The sequence below is a fragment of the Pteropus vampyrus genome, unplaced genomic scaffold (genome assembly GCF_000151845.1).
Source record: "Pteropus vampyrus isolate Shadow unplaced genomic scaffold, Pvam_2.0 Scaffold9, whole genome shotgun sequence".
Classification (NCBI taxonomy): Eukaryota; Metazoa; Chordata; class Mammalia; order Chiroptera; family Pteropodidae; genus Pteropus; species Pteropus vampyrus.
Window position 1 is genome coordinate 10,557,680 of NW_011888790.1, and position 21,840 is coordinate 10,579,519.

Below are 21,840 nucleotides of genomic sequence, written 5' to 3' on the forward strand. Positions count from 1 at the left end.
GAAAATAATTTTGCTCTCTCCATTTTCTAATGATTCTCTTGTTAAATATGCAATTAGAAAATAAGTGAAAGAAACCTTCCTACAGTCCTAAGGCAAGCTTCACCGAATTTCCTGATTGTAAAATTGACATCTCAGTAGTTATCCTATTTAAGAAATAGTCTAAATTTTTTTTGTTAGTGTTGGAGCGATCACAATTGACTGTTTGAAAGAATGCAAAACTATCCTGTCTCTCTGGCCAATGGCAATCTCATGGTTAATAGTAAAGATAGCACCAAGATGAATATATTTTAATAGCATTAAATCTCAATGAAAAGTTTTCATGGGCTGGGTAACTCGGAAAGCATTCATAAGAGTTTAGGTTAGTTTCATTTACTTTTTACAAATTAATAATATCTGTATTGAAACAATAATACTATTACACATTTACAGAGCCCTTTTCACTACAGAGGACACCAAGCTGCTGGGAGCCAGTTTCTGCTCTTGATGCATGTGTAGCTCTCTGACTTGAGCCAGCCAGAACATGAATATTATATATGCCTGAATTTGAGACCAGGAGCTTTTGTCACCATCATAAAGATATATCCACACTCCAAATACTGCTTACCACTCCTACCACCTTGATACTAAGCCACCTTTATCTCTCCCCTGGATTGTTGTAATAGTCTCAAAACCAGTCTCTCTTTTTGTTGTCCTTGTGTAATTTGTTCCTAAGCACCAGCTACAGTAATCCTAATTAAAATGTCAGATCATGTCCTCCTTCTTCTCTCAACTCTCCAATGGCTTCCCAACTCATTCAAAGTAAAAGCCAAAGTCCTTACAATGCCTACAAGGTCTTAACGATCTGGCCTCTTTTTATAGCTCTGATCTTAACACCTTCAACTTTCCCACTTGTTTGCTTTGCTTCAGCCATGCTAAGCTTCTTGCTAATCCTTGGACACACTTATTCTCCTGCCCAAGGGCCATGCATTTACTGTTCCCTCTGCCTGGACTGCTTTTTGTCTGGATTGCCGCATAGCTCTTCCCTTCACTTCTTTCAGAAGCATATCAATTAGGGTAATGTTAGCTTCTAAAGCAAAGAAACCTTAAATTTTCAGTGCCTTAACAAAACAGAAGTTTGCCTCTCACTCATGTAACAGTCTGATAGTGGTCCTCCTGGATGGTACTTGGCTTTCCTATATGTGGCAACTCTGAGACCCAGGCTCCTTTCATTTGTGGCCATGCAATCTCTTTAGGCAGATCCCTGAATTCTCTGTTTCTAGCCATTGAAGTGGAAACAGACAGTGGACAAGGCATACATAACTTCTACTCACATTGTCTTGTGAGAGAACAACTAGGCGCACAACCCCTGGATTCAAGAGGAGCTGTGATCATAACCACTGGCTCTGTAGTGTCATCCCAGCAAGGACAGGGAATAAGAACTCATGGGGCAGCTAGCCATTTCTGCCACAGACTCCCCTCTGGCCACCAAATATCTGGGTGGCTTCCTTCCTATAGGAGACAACCTAAAGTTTCACCCAGGTCAGCACCCAGGATAAAGTCCATGCACTCTGGGTAATGTGTTCCTTTGGTTCAGAAACCTATGAATTCAAAGACACATTGTCTGCCCATCTCCTACCAACAAAATTCATATAAAAAGTATGGAGCAGGAACAGGATAACCATAGTAGAAACTCTCATTGGGAAAAGGGCAGTCTGGGAGATACATTGCAGTAACTGGTCCACAGCAATGAGGGATCCAGCAAGGCCAGCATTAGGATGGCTCTCAACCCTCGAGGTGGAAGAGATCCTTTATTAGACTGTAGTCCTGCTCAATGGGCAGGACTTGCTTGTTTACTGTTCTCTATGGTCCTTGGCCCTACCCTCTGGGATGTTCTTTCTTGTTCATTTATCCTTTCTGGCAATATCTGAGATCAACAGTAAGGAATATGACTTCTTTGGAGCTTGCACAGTTTTCACAGCCTGCTTCTTGCTGGTGGGTATTTGAGGTCCCTGAGAGGATGGATGTTTTACAGTCACAGGATTTTTAAGGTCTACATCACTATTCTTTAGAAACATTATTCCCTTGATTTCTACTTAGTTCCATGTGCCAGTAACCATATCCAAAGTCTTTTCTTGGAAATGATTCCTAAGCTGGCTTTATTTCTTTCCTTTTTTGCCCCTATACTTCTCGCTCTTAATTTGCTTGAGCTAACTTGGGGCCCCTTGAAGCAATAGATCTCAAGAGACATAAGTTACCACAATCTGTGTTTCTGCCTTGCAAACCTCTTAACTAAAACAACTTAATGGGTGCTTTTGCTCAAAGCATTTCAGGTCTTATCTCCTACTGTTTGCCGCCTAGAAACAGCCAACTTTCCATACCGGCAGGGACCCAAACCCACCTTCATTTCTAGATTCTCTTTATTGTCTTTTACTTTTGCTTGCAAACCAGCCAGTTGTTTCCAGAACACATTTCTTTGTTATCATCTTTGTTCAGTGCAGAGAGGAGCATTCTGCATCTTTTATGGACTGATCTGTGTCCCCTAACATTCATATGTGGAACCCCTAATCCTCAATGTGACTGTATTTGGAGATAGGGCCTTTAAGGAGGTAATTAAGGGTCAAAGAGGTAATAATAGTGAGACTCTAATCCAATAAGACCTGTGTCTTTATAAGAAGTGGAAGAGACACCAGGAATATGTATGTAAGAGACAAGACCAGACAAGGCCCAAGTGAGGACACAGTAAGAAGGTGGTTATTTTAAAGCCAAGGTGCGAGGTCTCACCAGAAACCAACCCTGCTGGCACCTTGATCTTGGACTTCTAGGCTCTAGAGATGTGAGAAAATATGTGTCTGTTGTGTAAGCCACCCAGTCGGTGGCGCTTTGTTGTGGCAGCCCCAGAAGACAGCATGTATAGGCATTCTGAATCTTTCAAACTACTGTCTCTAATGCTACAGGATCACTAGGTACTAGTTCTTTCTTACAAGCATGCACAGGTAATAGTTTTACTACTACTTAAGATAGGTCTCTGATTTGCAGCTTCCGCTTCCATTTCGTGCTACCTGGTTACTTGATTGCTAAGCCAATTCAGTATATTTCAGTTTTTTTGTTTTTAATATGACTCTTTAAGGAATTAGTTTCCGTAACAAAGAATTTCAACTTTGGAAGACCGATATGAATGTTTATTCTTCTCACATATGATAGTAAAATGTGGGTGTTCCTGGTTGATGGGTGGCTGTCCTCCATATGGAGATTCAGAGACTCAGCTCCTTTCATTTTATGGCTCTACCATATTCTAGACCTGAGCTATCCACTGTGGTGCCACATGTGGCAACTAAGTACTTAAAAGGTGGCTAGTAGCATTTCAAATGTGCCGTAAGTATAAAACCACACTAAATTTTGAAAAAAAAATATGTACATATAAAGTATCTCATTAATATAGTCTGTTGTATATGTATTGAAATAATTTTTGGAAATATTGAGTTAAAAATGCATTACTAAAATGAATTTCACCCATTTCCTTTTATATTAATAATATTATTATGCTAATGTGGCTACTAGAAAATTTTAAATAACAAACATGGCTCATATTATATATCCCTTGGAAAGCACTGTTCTAAAACCTCAGCGTCTTCTGCTTCAGTTGGCAGAAAGGGAAGAGACAGTGGAGGAACCATACCAGATTCATAAAACCTGGGCTTAGATGTAAGACAGAGTACATATCTACTCAAATGCATAGGTGAAAATTGGTTATGCAGCTGTGTCTACATGCAGGGGTCACTGGAAAGTGTAGTCCTAGCTCAGAGGCAGCCTCCTAGCAATAGTTCTGCTCTAAAAGGGTCTATGAATGTTTGTGGACAGCCAGCCCTCACTGATACAAGCTCTTTATTCAAAAATCACCTCCTTAGTGAAGTCTCCCCTGATCGCTGCCTCCGCCAGGAGCCCCACCTCCAGCATTTTTTCTTTCCTTGTTTTGTTTTTCTCTAGAATATTTCCACCATTTGGTATGTCATGTTTCATTTATTTGTTCATTTTCTTTCTTTCTCACTATGTAAACTCCTTAAAGGAATTAAAAATTTTTTTTATTGTGGAAAAATATACATAACACATAAAATTGATCATTTTCGCCATTGTACTTGTACAGATCATGGCATTAAGTACGTTCACACTGTTGTACCACCATCAGCACCATCCACCTTCAGAACTCTTCATCTTCCCAAACTGAAACTTTGCATCCATTAAACAATAACTCCCCCATTCTTCCTCCCCACCATCAGTCCCTGGCAATCACAATTCTACTTTGTCTCTATGATATGACTATGCTAAGTACCTCATGAAAGCGGAATCACATTTTTTTTGTGATTGGCTTATTTCACTTGACATGTCTTCAAGGTTCATTCATGTTGTAACATAGGTCAGAATTTTCTTCCTTTTTAAGGCTGAATAATATTTCATTGTGTGTATATATAACATTTTACTTATATATTCATCTGTCTGTGGACATTTGGGTTGCTTCTATAGTTTAGTTACTGTAAATAATGCTGCTATGAATTGGGTATACAAATCTCTTTATGAGACTCTGATTTCAATTCTTTTGAGTTTGTATCCAAAAGTGGAATTGCTGGATGATATGGTAATTATATTTTTGATTTTTTGAAGAATTACCAAATTTTTCACTCCTACCTACAATGCACAGGGTTCCAGTTTCTCTGCATTCTTGCCAACATTTATTACCTGGCCTTTTTTTTTTTTTTTTTTTTTTTTTTTAAGTAGCAGCCATTCTAGTGGGTGTGAGGTGGTATTTCACAGTGATTTTGATTTCTATTTATCTTATGATTAGTGATATTGAGTATCTTTTTGTGTCCTTATTGGCCATTTGTATGTCTTCTTTGAAGAAATGTCTATTCAAGTCTGAAGGTGTTCATTTTTGTCTGTATATTCAATGTTGTGTCCCCAGTGCCTGGATCTGCGCTGCCACGTCATGACACACTAAAGGATTGTATGCTGAACAAATTAACCATTGAGCCTTATGGGCCTGCTAAGCCACAAATAAAGCATTAAGAAAAGAATTTAGAGTACTTGAGATGACATAGTTTAGAAACTCATTAATATAGTCAGAGTAAATGAGATATTCTATCATTACATAGGTATACGTTTAACCAGAGTTAAACATAACAGCAATGTCAATTTACAACACAGATTTTTAAATTTGAGCTGAAAGTTGCCACCCTGGTATTTTGTTTGCTCTGCACAGGATTTAAAGAATATTTTTGAGGATTTTTATTTTTATTTATCTATTTTTATTAGTGCCTAACTTTAAAACTTTGAATATTTTTACATCGAAAAAATAAAAAATTTACCTTTTTATTCTGCTTTTTAAGTTATATACTCTCTATTCTCTTAGTGGTTGTTATTTAATTTGTGTCATTTCAGCATACCAGTAATAATAATTATATCAGTAGTAATAAGTATAATAATGATAATAAATACTTTGTGAGGTTAAAAAAAGACAGAACCTAATTCTAGAAAACAAATCTAGGTAAGCTAGGAGGGAGGATATCAGAGTTAAGTTTCTAAACTTCTTGTCTTGTTTGGAGGGGATTAAAATATTAAATGTAGGCCTGTCAGTTATTATGAATACAAGATATTATTTAAAAGGTAATCAATAGCAAGTAGATATAGAGTCTGTAATTTTCAACTAGTAGAAGGAAAAATCAAATAAAAAAGAAAACCGCATTTCCACTCTTAGTTATATACCCAAAATAATTGAAAGCAGGGTCTCGCATAGGCATTTGTACGCCAATTTTCATTACAGCATTATTTGGAATAGCCAGATGGTAGAAACAACCCTGATATCCATTAACAGATGAATGGATAAACAAAATGTGATACACACACACACACACACACACACACACACACACGCACTCACACACACACACACACACACACACCCATATATATGTGTCACATACAATGGAATGTTATTCAGCCATATAAAGGAATGAAGTTCTATACATGCTGCAATATGGATGAAACTTGAGGACATGATGCTGAGTGAAATAAGCCAGATGTAAAAAGACAAAGAGTGTATGATTCCACTTATGAGGAATATCAAGAATAGGCAAATTCATACAGACAGAAAGTAGATTAGGGTTACAAGGGGCTGGAGGAAGGGAGTAATTGCTTAATGGTTACAGACTTTCTGTTTGAGGTCATGAAAAGTTTTGGACATAGATACTGGTGACGGTTGCACAACATTGTGAATATAATTAACGACACTGATTTGTACATTTAAAAATAGTCAAAATGGCAGATAGTACATTATATATATTTTACCTTAAAAATAAAAAAAAAAGGAAAGCAAACCAAAAACTTGCCTGAAGAAAGAATAAAGAAACATGAAAAGGTACAGCAAAGAGAAAAAGTACAAGCAAGAAGATAGAAAAAGTCTAGGTAACGATATTTATAAATCGACTGAACTCATCAGCTAAGAGAGATTATTAGATATAAAAATGCAAAATCCATTAGTATGTTTATAAGATAGACACCTGAAACACAAAGACTACGAAAATTTCAAAGTAAAAGAATAAAAAAAAAGAATAAAAATGATATACCATGAAACTACTATCCAAAAGAAAGTTGGGGTTTATGTATTAATATTAAAATAGACTTTAAGATAAATATTATTAAAGATAGACTCACAATGTGATGATAAAAGGTTTGTTTCAGCATGAAGTCTTAATAATTTGAAGAACTCAATAAAAAATATACACTATGAAATTTATAAAACCTTAAGATATATAGAGCAAAATTAATATAACTGTACAAGAAGTGGATAAATGCAATATTCGAATGGAAGATTTTAACACATGTCTCTGAGTTATTGACTGAGTTATGTAGACTAAAAGTTTAATGAATATATGGAAGACTTGAATCACACATTTAACAACCTTGAGTTAATATATGTATGGAACTATGTTTATAGAGCCAACAGTTAAAGAATACATATTCTTCTCAAGAACATAAACAAAAAAATAAACCTGATCATGTGCTAGGCCATAAAGCAAACCGACAAATTTCAAAGAGTAGGTATCATACAGCTTACATTTTCTGTCAACAGTGCAATCTAGTGTAAAATCAACAACTATAAATATCAATAAATATAAAAAAAGAAAACCATATACATTTGAACATTTTAAAATGTATATTCTAAATAAAACACTTCAGTCAAAAAAGGAATAATATAAAATATAATGAAATATACTTAGAATTCAATGATAATGACGATCAAAACTGCACAAAAAAGGATGTGCAGAAAAGATATAGAGTGAAATTTATAGTAATAAATGCTTTTTTATGAAAAAGAATGTAGGTTGAAAATTAAGAAGCAAGGTATATAGTTAGGAAAAAATGAATAAACTCAAAGAAAACTAAAAGAAGTAAAGTATAAGAACAGAAATTAATGTAAAAGAAAACAAAGATACAGTGGAGACGATAAAACCTTTAATTTCACACCCAAGTATATATCCTTGAGAAATTCTGACACATGTGCATTAGGTAAAATAGACATAGATGATAGTAATACATTACCAAAATTGAAATAAACAAACATAATTGTAAGAGAAAGTCACGAAGACTCATAATTGACACAAAAACATCAAATCTGAGTAGTATTCTATCTCAGATAATTTGAATTTATAATTAAAAGCCTTCCCACAAAGAAAACTCTAGTCCTACATGGACTTATTAGTGAATTTGACTAAAAATTTAGAAAGAATTATACCAGTCATACATAAAATCTTTTAGAAAACAAAAGAACAATTTTCAAGTCATTTTATGAGTCCAGAATTTTCCAGATATTAAAGATATGAAAAATTAATAAAGTTAAAGACCAATATCCCTTAGAAACACAGACAGAAAAATTCTTAACAAAATATTAGCAAATCAAATCCAGCAATATAATGGGTAAAATCTCGTGACCAAGTTAGACTTATCTCAGACATGCAAGATTGGCTTAGTATTCAACAATCTCTTAATGTAATTCACCATATTGAAAGAATAAGGGAGGAAAAAAACATTATTATCTCCATAGGTACAGTAAAAGTACTTTTAAAAATTCAACACTCATTAATGATTTAAAAAGAAAAGACTTGAGAAACTAGAAATAAAAGAAAATGTCTTCAACCTGATAAAAGGAGTGTGTAGACTCTGCAACTAACATATTTAATAGTGAAAGACTGTCTTTCCTCTGAGACTGGGAACAGGCAAGGCTACATACTTTTACTACTCCTTTTCAGTATTTTCCTGAAGATCCTAGCTATTATAACACACAAGATAAACAACAGGTCTATAGATTGGAAAGATAGAAGTAAACATTTTAGTATTTGCAGAAGACATGATAGTATATGTAAAAGTTCTTAAGGAAGCTGCAAGAAAGCTACTAGAATTAATAGGTGAATTTAGCCACATGGAATGATACAAGTTCAATATACAAAACTATTGAATTTTTTATACTAGTAACGAACAACTGAAAAATCAAAAGAAATAAATTCTATTACATAGAATAAAAATAAAATACCTAATAATAAATTTAACCAAATATATTTAATATCTGCACATAGAATACTCCCATATATTGCTCAGGAAAAATAAAGAAAATCTAAGTAAATGGGGATATATATATATATATATCATTCATGGATTGGAGGAACCATAGCTATTAGTTTCAAAATTCCCCAAATGGTCTTATTGATTTAACATAATCTCACTTAAAATTCCAGCAGCCTTTCTTTTGTAGATATTGGCATATTTATTATCAAATTTATATGGAAATGAAGATCTAAAATATCTAATAATGTTCTGAAAAATAAGAATCAAGTTGGAAAATTTAAAGTACCTAAGTTTCAAGATGCCATGTTACAGAACTTAAGAAAGTGAATATTAGCATAAAATAGATATATAGATCAATGGACTACAATAGATAGTTCAGATACACACACAATTGTTTATTGGTAAAGATTTCAAGGTAATTCAATGGATCAAATTATAATGTTTTCAACAAAGGGTATTGGAATAACTGGCTATTTATGTGGAATAAAACAAATCTTAGCACATAGTTCACACCATATCCAAAGACTATCTTGAAATTGATCAGACAAAATTGTAAAGGCCAAAACTATAAAACTGCTAGAATAAAGTATAGGAGACAGTCTATGTGATGTTGAAGTAGGCAAAAGTTTCTTAGATAGTATAAACCATAAAATTTTTTAAAAAGATAAGTTAGTATCAAAATTAAAACCTATTATTCCTTGAAAGAAACCATCAAGGAAATGAAAGGCATGCCACAGACTGGGAGAAATTATTCTCAATGCATATATATGAAAAAAGTACTTGTATCCAGAATATACAAGGAAATCTCACAACTCAAAAATAAAAAAGCAAACAACCCAATAGTAAATGAGCAACAGAACTGAACAGATACTTGGCAAAAAAAAGATATACAAATGGCCAATAAACACATAAAAAGATGTTCAGCATTATTGATTGTCAGGAAAAAGCAAACTAAAACTACAATAATATACTGTTACCCATCCCCCTGGAATGTTTAAAAAAAAAAGAAAAAGATTAACAATATCAAGTGTTGGTAAAGATGTGGAGCACCAAAACACATATATTACTGGAGGGGATTATAAAAGGGTATACACACTTTGGAAAAGTTTTGCAGTTTAAGTTAAGCATGCAGTTATATTACCTAGAAATTCCACGCATAGGTATTTATCTAAGATAAATGAAAATATATGTCAACACAGTCTTATTCATGAAATTCATAGCAACTTTATTCATAAAAGCACCAAACTGGAAACAACTCAAAGGTCCATCAACAAGTGAGTGAATAAACAAACTGTGGTATGGCTGGCCATACAGTGAACACACATAACATGGAAGAATCTCAAAAATATATTCATCGGAGAAGAGTACACATTGCGTGATTCCATTTACTTGGAATTCTAAAAAGTGAAAATAACCTACTGGTACAGAAAGCTGATAACTGGTTTCCTAGGGACAGGAGTAAGATGAGATTGACTGCCAAGAGCCACAGTGAACACTTTTAGGTGAAGAAATGTTATATGTCTGGATTGTGGTGACCATTACAAATCGTGGTAGTTATAAATTATCAAAACTCTTCTAATGGTGTACTTAAAATAAATGTAGTTTACTGAATGTGAATTATACTTTAAATAAAGTTGATTAAAAAGATGGATGACAAAAAGATCGATGTCATATCTCCTCAGCTTAGTTTAACACTGCTGTTTTGCAAAGGTGGAGACTATTCCTGGAAATATGGCTGCTAACTTGAGTGCTACATCAGGGAGGCTTTGAAATTATGGGTAGAGCTATTCCCTTCCAGAAATTTCTCCGTTTGCTCTTTTTATTGCCATCTGTTCTTGTTTCAGTGAATGTAATAGCTCCTAAACTATCTGAAGATACTAACTGGAATTTTATAATAGTTCTCTCCATTCTCTGACTTATTGCTATTACCTCTGTGGTTGTAAGATTAAGTAAAAGAAGTAAAGCCCTAACTGGTTAGGATTCCGCCCCCACCTCCGCCCCGACTTCTCCTTTCTCCTGCTGCTTAAGACCTTGCCTTGAGATTAATGAAGAAGAAAGATTCCATGTGGTCTTAGATTATATACTGACTTGAATTATAGTAATCGTTTCTAGCATCAAATTATAAACCTGATTTCAAGTTCTAGGAAGAATAGAAGAGAGTAAAAAACTAGAAAAGCAATATATTTATCACTATTATTAATGATTTCCTAGAATTAATCACAATTATTACATTTTTATTTGAGTTGTTCTGGTTCTGATTTTTTCTTTTATCCTTCCACCATTGCTTTTGTAATTAATTTATATTAGTTATAATACTCACAAATAATTTTTTTTCTAAAATGATCTTACCCAAAATCAATCATCAGAATATTTTCTTCCATTTAAGTTTGTTTTCATTTTGCTAAACAGGTGACAGTTTTAATTTTAACCTTTAATTTTAATACCATCAAGAATTACCAAGTACCTACTATTTGCTGTGCAGTGATACTGGAACTGGAAGAGTCAAGATAATAACTGGACCTGTCTTCACAGCAAGAGAGACAAAAAGAGAGGTAATTTAATAAAATGCAGTCCCACGTCATAGAAGTACATTTAACAGGCCATGAGAACCTGTTGAGAAAACAATAGATTCTGCCTTCTGAGAGGGAACTAGAGAGAGCAAGTGGCTATAAAATGTTGAATAACCTAGAGGTGATAAAGGATGGGCAGTTTACATTGAAGCGAATGGCATAAGCAAAGAATCAGGGTATTTTTGCTCCCATTGTCTGGGAAACTTGAATCAAGGTTATTTCAACAAATTTAACGTGATAATTTTGAATTGCATTTTAGATTTTCACAATTATTCACAAAATCAATACATCCAAACTGAGCTGTGCTAAAGAATGGAGGCAAGAGGATTATATAGCTAGTGGAGTGGACTTTCAGAGTCCCGGAGATCAGCCCATGTGAGTGTGTCACTCCTGTAAATGTCAGTCATCATATTCATTGTAATGGAAAAAAATATAGAACGTTAGGTTTAGAACATCTAGACAGTAATTCAAAGCATTGTTGAAATCACAATACAGGGAAACATTTTATAATGTGGGGAAAGCGAAAGAAAGTGCACACAAGGTGACTGTATAAATAACAGTGCCATTGGATTTACTTTTTTTTTTCAAAATCCATACCTTTGTGCTGCTTCTCAAAGAAGAAAAAATTCATGGGTCCTTTTTGAAGGATGGTTTAAATTCAGAATTCTGACCATTACATTGCTCACATTAGTTATAAGGATAGCATAAGCCTGGGCAAGCAGTTCCAGAGCTGAGCATGTACCTAAGAGAACAAGTCACACCCAAACCTGGTGGCTTAAAACCACAACAGCTTATTGTTTCTCAGTGTTAATTTGAATTCAGGCAGGGCTCAGCTGTACTTTTTTTCTCTGCTTCATGTGATTATATCTAGGATTATTCATTTGGCTGAATGCACCTGGGAGCTCAGCTGGAGTTGGGACGTGCAAGGCCTTTTGTCTGTCAGGGCCATTTTCCACATCATTCAATGTTCAGTTTGGACTTTCTTACATCACACTGTCTCATTCATCTTTTCATCCAATCTTTGTTTTATTCCTCCATGCATTCCCTAAACTCTCAAGAAATATGTTTCATAAGACATGCTCATGGTGTTCTTTCTTGCCCCTCTGTTTACCTTTTGCCCACTGAAATCCTTCTCATCTTACAATACCCATGTCCACTACTACTTTCTCAGTGAAACCTGTATGACGTTTTTCTTTTCTACCTGCTGTATTCATACCCTCTGATGGCAGCACATCCACTTCTTCCGAGCTCTCCCAGAATGTTATTTGTCATTCTGTCTTGTGTTTCGTCTAGCTGTTCAGTTGTTCTGAGAATAGCTTGGCCCTATCCACGAGTACTTATTCCATGGGCCTACTTTTGTGTGGTCCTGAAGTGTCTTCTCTGAAGACATATGTCCTATTTAGATGTCTCAACTTTCATATGAGAATGTCAACTCTCTATATTTTGGCTGACCAAGGAGACATATGAATTGAGCATTGTAAAATAATTTGTACTCCAAGTTCTTGTCAGAGGTTATAACCTAGAATTCTCTGCTGCCCAGTACCTATCAAAAGCTCAATTGTGAAAAATAATATGTATGGAGAATTGCCTGAAGGATATGCTGCCCATCTATTCTCTAGACACACTAAGTTTTATTCCTGGATGAAGCTAAACCAGGAGAGCGCAGCAGCCTGAAATACTTTTGTTTTAGTTCCCCAGAGAAATGTTTTTATGGAGTTGCCCTTGGCATTATGCCATTGGCTTTCATTTTGATAGACATTATGAGGAAAAGCCTGTGAAAAAGCCTGTTTAACTCTTTGCCAATAAATTTGAAAATCTAGATGAAATTGATTTTCTAAAAACATAAAAATTATCAAAATTGACTCAAGTAGAAAACCTGAATAGACCAATGACCATGGAATTAATTGAAAAAGGTTGCCTGCCAAAGATTTATTCCCCATCCAGGGCTAGGCCCATTTCTTTTTTTTTTTTCAAGTGGATATCTGTTTTGTTTATTGGTCTAGCGATTGTGTCCATATATCTTTCTCTCTTTTTCCTTATATTAGTCAGTACCACTCCTTCTTTTGAGGATAAATTCTCTCCCACCCCAATTATGTTATACTCAGATAGCAGAGAATTATAGTACACTGATTTCTGGCCACAGGAGTAAACCCACCATGTCAAACCATATTTGCATATATCCTATATATATATTGATCCAAGATGGGACAGGGGACCAGAGTTAATCAGAGCCCTTTACTATGATTATGTTTTCATATCTGTGGAAAAAGTTCTCTTCTGGGTTGATCAATGGAGGTGATGTAAGCTGGGAATGGTATGGTCACAGCTCCCTGTCTCACTTAAATTAAGCCATTTGCAGTGGGGGTGGGAGAGAAACAGGGATCAGGGCACAGATAGACACACAGAAACTCTCTGACTGAGAGATGGAGACTGAGAGAGACAGGCGCACATACAGATACAGAGACACAGAACTCAGATACAGACATGTAAAAAAAGAAAAAGGAAAGGTTCTAACATTCTGTGAGTCACTAGTGCTACTCCTGTCCTTCTTATTAGTAGTGCAAAACATTTTTATTTTTATTTTTATTTTTATTTTTGCTAAAGCTGGTTTAGGTATCTTTTACTTGTAAGTGAAAGATACTTCTGATCAAAATGGTTTTACGAATGAACTTAAAAATTAAGGGACAGATAATTCCTTTGTTCCTTTCACTATTCTAAAGCACAGAAAAAATAACCCCACAAAATTTGTCTGTCTGTTTTATAAGGCTAGCATAACTTTGATATAAAAACTGGAAAAAATTATAGCACATAAAGAGAACAATAAATATATGTGACTATAGATGCATATATCCTGAATGTAATGCAGAAGATATCTATTTCCTTGTCTTCATAGAATGACTCCATTGGCCCTGTACTGTCAGGGCAGAACTCACCCCCTTTCCTGGTTTACTCAGAAAACCCAATTAACATTATATCTGTCAGGATAGACAAGGTTTTGTGTGGTAACAATCCCAAATTCTTAGTCGTTTAAAACAAAGAAAGGTTATTTCTTTCTTACTCTATTAAGAGTCAGCTGGGGATTTTCTCACTTAGAGATATAGGCTTTCAGTGTGTCACCTGTTTGGAAAATTATGTAGTGACTACTTCCAGAGGAAGGAAGCACAGGGAATCATGTTCTTGTTTTTAATGCATCGTCACAGAGATGATATACACAATTTCTTAGGTAACATTGGCCAAGGCAAGTCACGTGTCTGTAGCTAACTTTTAAAGATTGATTTAAAACAATCCTACCTTAATCCTGGAAGTAGAAAGGACTGGAGTATTTGCAAATAGTACAGAGAACTCCATTCTGGCCACCAATTATTTGGTTCACTCTCCTTTCTACATTCAAAACACAAGTGTCCATTTTACAAGGGATACTACTTAAAATTCCCATAGTGTAACAAAATCAGACTCAAAGTCCAGGATTTCTGGGTAATATATGATGACTTCTTCATCAAGAATAAAGTAATGTCTATTAGTCTCTATCAAGCCTGATATATGATGACTTCTTCATCAAGAATAAAGTAATGTCTATTAGTCTCTATCAAGCCTTCTTTTGATGTGGAAACTTGTAAACTAAATTATTATCTTCCCCTCACTTACTCAATATACACAGAGATTGGGTAATAGGAAAAGATCCCCTTTTCTGGATGTGGGTGTTTTTCCTGATCAAGTTCTGATTTGGCTTCCTTGATCATTTTCCTAGTGTCTACCCCTGAGAGATTCTTCTTTTTCTATTATTCTCTCTGGTCATATCTGAAGAGAATAAGTGGGACTCTATCCTTTGTTGGGGCAAGTAGCTTTATTGGCCCACTTCCTGTTCAATAGAAGATTGAGATCTAGAATCTTAAGTCTAGAACAGTCATAATTATTTTTAGTCCAGGTAGGTACTTTTGTAATACAAACCTCTCTAAAACATCCATGACTTCTTTTCTATTTGATTTCAATCAGCTCCAAATGCCACAATTCTTTTCTGGACATAATTCTCATATTTGCTATTAGTTTTCTTTGCCTTGTACTACATGTTTTCTCACTGTATAACATAGATCTTCATCTTTTCATGCTCCGTCAATGTTTTCTTTACCACCCACCTTCCATTCCTTAATCCAATGCCAACTATTTTAGTTTTTTGTTTTTTTTTTCATACAGCAGCATTCCACTACAAGCTATCAACTTCCATATCAGTCAGGATAGACCAGGTTATACTTTGGTAACAATCTAAACATTTTAGTGGCCTAAGACAATAATGATTATTTCTTGCTCACATTGTGTCCATCACAGTTTAACTGTGGCCTCTACTGTACATAGTTCTCATTCAGGGACAGGCCATCATAGACTCCACTATCTGGAACAGGGCCAGTAGCTATGACAGGGAAAAGGGAATGTGGAGAACCATGCATTGGCACTAAAACTTTTTGTCTAGAAATAACCCATGTTATTCCCAATTATGTTTATTAGTCAATACAATTCACAACTAATTTTAAGAGCTTTAGGAAATTAAATCCTGCCATATGTCTAGAAGTTCAGAGAAATAGAATATCTGTGAACACATCTTGTAAGTCCCTCCCCCCCCAACACACACACTGTAATATTAATGATCTTTGTAAACTTTACTGAAAATTTGTGGGGACTAAAGACAGAATTATATCACATGGTACATATAGAATCTTGCAGAAAAATCCTCATCTGAAAATTCTCTTCTTCCTTGTTCCTTTCTCTGATGTCACTAATGTTTTATTCTTCTCTTCTTCCCTCATGCAGTCCTCAGCCTCACTGGCTCCACTTCATCATTCTCAATCTTTCTATTTGGGACTTAAAATTCTATACTACTTCATTATGGAGAGAAAATTCCATTATACTTGTTATTTGCACATTCTCTTGAGTCTTATATGCCATCCCAAGAGATTTAAGAAGCATTTCTTCTGAACAAATATAGTGATAAGAATCCAGGCGAATGCAATTTTCTCCATCTTATTACATTAATAATATATTAGCAACTCAAATATAACATTTCCAAGTAGATTTTTTTCCAGCAATGAAAGATGGGTTAGCATTATTATATCTGTTATTTCAATATCTTATATTAATAGGTTAAAAGAGAATACATGATCATCTGGATCTGCTATGTCCAATATGGTAGATACTAGCCCATGTAGCTATTCCAGTTGAAATTATTTAAAAAATTTTGTTTTGAGAATAACATGATAACAAACAGTGAGGGGCATGCTCCCTGGTAGATGTCAAAATGTTAAACTACAGTAATTGAAAGTGTGATATCAGCTGAGGGATTGGTAATGGGACAAAATAGAATTTGGGACAAGGTATATGTAGCAGATGTGAGCAGTGTAATGTGTGACCTTGAGAAAATTCTTAAGTCTTCTGTATTTCAAATTTCTCATCTATAAAATGGGGATAAAGTGGTCCATACTACATAGGGTTGTTGTAAGGGCAATATGTGTGAAGTGTTTAGAACAATTCCTAGCCCGTTGTAAGCACTATGAGAGTGTAAACTATTATTAATGCCAGAATTTAACATATGATAAAAGTGTTATTAAATCAATGAAGAAAGAATGTTATTTAATACATGCTATTGGAGTAGTTGGCTGACATTTGGAAAGAAAGAAGAAAGAAGGAATGAATGAAAGAATGAATGAAGGAAGGAAGGAAGGAAGGAAGGAAGGAAGGAAGGAAGGAAGGAAGGAAGGAATGGAAAGGAGGAAGAAAATTAGAACTCTAGCTTACATTTATTATAAATTAAATAGTATAGATTAAATATTTAATTATAAAAATCCCCATAAAAGTACCAGAAAAATGAGAAAGAACTATAAAAGTATTCTTGGAGTGTGGATAGTCTTTTAATATATTAGTCCTATTTTTAGCATGATACCAATGCAGTAAGTCATAAAAGAAAACATTGTCAGATTTCACTGTCAATCAAAAAGGAAGTTGAGATAAAGTGATGCGGGGGGGCGGTGATGGTGGCATGAGACAGTGGTTGGACAGGCAAGGGATGGTAGATCAGAAAAGGTTTATTTAAATACAATAAAAAATTTTATGTCTAACTTCTTTTGTAAACTGTGCTGCACATATGGTTCAAATTTCTGTTTTGAGGAGCTGCACTTTGGTAGCAGCAAAAGTCAATGAACATAATAGCTTTTACTTTTTAATTTTGAGGGATATTTACTTTAAGCAAATTTGTTTTAAATGATTGCTTCTACTTTGAACCATGTATTCAATAGATGCTTGTAGTTTTAAAAATTAGATGACAATTATGGGGAAAACTAGTTATAACTATTATAAATCAAATGTAGAAGATAGCATCTTATGAGTTTGGCTTTTTCAGATTCTAAATTGGAAGTGGGTTGTTTTGATGAAGGAAAGACAGCAATATTTTTAAAATATCATAGTTGTTTTTATAAAAGACGTTTAATCTGATGGAAATAACCACTGCAACAGTCATTTGTTTAGCTCTTTAGAAAATTATATAAATGTAAAAAACTAAAGCAAAAAGGGTAGAGCTTGATATTACATCGAATATGTACTATTCATTATGAGGAAGAGTGCTGTAAACATGTAGAATTCTAGAGGGTATAGTTTTTAGGCAAAAATTGATGTAGTAGATCAGAGGTTATTTGGCAAATATCTACTGACTTTTTAATTTAGAGACATTAAGATTTATTATATCAATCTGGCTGCTAGCCAGATTGTGTAATACTCAAAGCTCTGATAACATGTAAATTTGATAACATACAAATGATCTTTACAGAAATAACTGATTTACTTGGATTTTCCCCTCCCCCTAAATGCCCAAGAGTTTGAATCCCAGCGAAACATCAATGGATTTATATATTTCACTTAAAAGTGTTCTCTGAGAATTATAACATCAAAGTTACTGTAGCTACTAGTAGGTATTTTCATTAGCTGCACAACATGAAAGAAGTTAATTTAAAAAAAAGTTAAAAGCAAGACAGTCAAGTATATTTGATATCCTTTGTTTTATGAAAGGATACAAACAAGTTCAGGTTTTCTTCCCCCGAGATGATAGAACTGTTCACACAATTCATTTCCATGAAATAACTGGGTGTCCTGTGTTTCTAATTAGAACTGTTAATTTATTAATGCCTTAAAAGCATTTTTCCCCCATCCTCTGCACTAACATGTTAGGTACTCGCTGGTGATATGATCATCTTATTCACCCCATCTCTCCTTCTTCCTCTTCCAAATAAATAGAAGTTTCCTGGAATGGGTCATGTAATGGTAAATACTGGCAGCTGCTACTGTTTTTGTGTTGGGAGAAGTTTCCATTTCTTCAACATTTCAGATCTGCTTTCCAGGCTCGACATCCTTAATCTGGCATCTAGGTATTTATTTGGGGCCTTGTGTGCATTGTGGTCACTTTCACTTTTTTCAAAGAAATAGGGGACTGATGGATGTGAACTTTTCTCCTCTACCCCTCATCTCTAATCTTTCTCCAAACAATATCAGAGTGGCAGTTAATCTCCCATCTTCTTATCCTTACTGAAGTTCAGTTTTCCCCTAGTGAGGTTCCTCCTCTCTGCCTCCCCTTCAGTGGTGTCACATGGAGACTGCTTAAACATTTCCTCTTACGGTCCAGAGCTCTGAGGGAGCTCTGAGGCAGCACTGGACTGTCTCCAATATTGCCGTAACCTCTGGCAAACCATCTCTTACCTTTAAGCAAAACCCCCTTTCATTTTGGACTCTGCCTGCTGTTCATACCACCATCTAACTTTGTTCTGGTTGTTATCCAATTGAGGTTACTCCTCATTTGTTGAGGGTTTTGGCATCTGAATCATAGTCTTCCAAGTCATGCCATGATCCTGGGTGATTTTACTATATATTTGGATGATAAATTCAATACTTTGGTCTCAAAGTTTCTTGCCCTTCTCATATTACAACTACCTGCTGGGCCCAATCAGTACCACCTTTGCAATCTTTAATTCAGTCTTTGCACCTAGTCTTCAATCACCCCAAATCTGACCCACTGCTTCGTATCACTTTTTCCTTTTTTTTTTAATCCTACTCTCTCAATTTATTTCTTCCTTGCAGTCTTAACATGCCCAGATCTCATCTATATAAAAAACAACTTCATCCCTGACCACATGCCAACCTCTAGCTGTCTCCTCATATCTCCTATTCTGAGTCAAATGCCTCGCATGAATTACATTTATTTTCTGTCTTGTCTCATTCTTTAGGAGTCAGGCAACTGATTCCACTAAGTCAATGAAATAAATTGCCATTTCTGGCCATCATCTCCTAATTACCCAATTCAATGGACTGTTTTCAGACTTTATCATAGTTAATTTCACTGCAGCAGTTGACCCAGTCAACTTTCCTTACTTGGCTTCTATAGCACAGTACTCTCAGGGTCAGCTCATGATTTCTTTCCAGTCTCCTTTGCCAGTTCCTCCTCCTGTTCTCACCCTAAAATTAGAATCATCCATTTTTCTCTTTTTATATGTGCTCACTGGATATCTCATCTTCCTCTGTGACTTCCATTCATAGGCTGAGGATTTATAAACTCTAAAGGGAAGTGAATGAATGAATGAAAACAATAAAAGTTGCCTCAGGAATGATTTAAAACTGCTAATAAGGACACAAGAAAATCCAATTTAGTAGCACGAAATAAGTATGATGCAAAAGAAACAAAGGAAAATAAGGGAGAAAACAAAATATCACCCAGGAGGAGTGAGGCTAAATAAATACCCATATCCTTTTGATACACCCTCCTTACCTCTCCTATCTCTGTCTCTGCTTCCCAGCCCCCCCACCACTATTTGGGTTCAATCAGGACATTATCATCTCTTGCCTGAGCTACTGCCACATTGTCTCAACTGGCTTTTGGCCCTGGTCTGGATCTTCTTCAATCCAGTTTCCATCTGATTTACTACAGTGATTAGCACATAGCAAGCAGGTAAGTATTTTTATTGGATCGATTCATATGTGGATGAATGAATGTACACGCATGTGGATCTTATGAGGGACATATTGTACTGCTGCTCTGTAATATCAGAAGACTTGTATCCATGCTCATTCATGTGCTGTCAGGATTAAGGTAAATAGTTGTGCAGAGTGTTAAGTAACAAAGTGTTCTTCCCCAGTTTTTGAGCCTTTTTTTATCTTTCTTGTAGGCAGACACTTGAGGAGGAGACCAAAGAATTCCCTTTTACATTATTGTTAGAAGAAACTCCCAGAGGCCTAAAGAGGAGAAGAAGGAAGAGATGAGCAGCCTTATGGCAGCTGTGCACCCACAAACAGCCTGGGGAAGGGAAGTGAAGAATTAACTCAGAAAAGCAGTCAAGATTTAACTAGGCCCAGCTGTGGAGATGCTCATGGGAGGAGAAAAAAAGGAAGAAACCTCACCTGTAACTGGGCGGTATTTGTTGGGAGAAGACGAAAGGAAGAAATTGATATGAGTGTCAAGAATATATGGGAATGTGTGAGGGAGCCCATATGAAAAATTATAAGATGAGTACATGAAATGGTAATTGGTTGAGAGTATAAAAGCTCTTGATAGGAATAATTACATTAAGGAGCTGACAGCTACATTCCATCATCTGCTAGAAGTAGGTTGGCTGCTATTGTGCTTACATCCAGGTAAAACAGTGCCACGAGTTGGCTAATTGAAGAGGGCTAGAAATCCATGGAAACCTCATTTTGGGTTCATCTCTACTCAGCCTGTGTGTGAGAGAAGGGAATGAGCAAGAGTAAGAGCTTTCAATAAGCACCACTTTATTTATAATGCTGGTCCTGGCAATTCACAGGAAGCAGTACGAGTCCATCAATACTGGTCTACCGAAGGACTAAGCCAGGCAGGAAAATGGATTTTGTACTGAGTACCAACACTTGTTAAATAGCAAGGGTGTGATTTACAGAACAGGCTCTGTCCTACAGGAACTGTGCATTGACCAGTAGAGAAGATCTCCTGGAGCAAGAGCATTTACTTAAATCTCTTAAGTCATGGAGCCACCCCTTTCTACTTAAAAGCATATTTCATCTCTTACTTCTTTTGGGCCAAGGGAGAAGAGAAAGTAAAAAGAAGGTAAGGTTACTACCTTATTAAATATCTAATGATAGTAATAATTACATTAAGAGCTAACATATTAAGTACTCACTGTTTAGAGCACTGGTCTCAGTGCTTTTTTTGTATTATTTTATTTATTTAATTGTTTCAACAATTTTGGGGTAGGTACAATTTGCTGTTACCAGGACACACCTCCTTACAAGGCAATGGAAGATCACGATTATGGGATTCCAGCTGGTCACACTGCTTCTGTAGATAGTTGGGTGATCTAAGAAAGACTACATTACTTGAAGCCTCAGTGTACTCATCTCTAAATTGTAGATATAATAGCTATCTTGAAAAGTTGTATAGGATTAGAGATAATATTATGTAAAGGGTCTGACATGGTGACTAGCATGGAAAAAGTGCAGGATAAAAGGGAATTTATGTCAGGTCCTCTCTAAACTCTTTTCTGGTCTCATACCTTCAAGTTAAAGTCAGAATAAAATTAATTATTACTATTCTCCAAGTTCAGCTTTTTAATTTTATTTTATTATTTTATTTTATTTTATTTATTTTAAAGTTTATTGGGGTAACATTGGTTAATACAATTATGTA

General features: G+C 35.2%; 1 long non-coding RNA gene across 4 annotated transcripts in view; it reads left to right on the forward strand.

Moving 5' to 3' along the window:
* Positions 1-21,743, forward strand: part of LOC105301850 — a 29,278-nt gene extending 7,535 nt beyond the window's left edge. The window contains exons 3-6 of one of the 4 annotated variants that reach the window (XR_002776479.1): positions 10,999-11,141; positions 19,982-20,133; positions 20,351-21,261; positions 21,409-21,743. This is a non-coding gene — a long non-coding RNA (uncharacterized LOC105301850). Of the gene's footprint in view, positions 1-10,998; positions 11,142-19,981; positions 20,134-20,350 lie in introns of all 4 variants that reach the window. The other 3 variants (XR_002776478.1, XR_002776484.1, XR_896766.2) reach the window with 3 other exon arrangements.
* Positions 21,744-21,840: the final 97 nt, after the last annotated feature.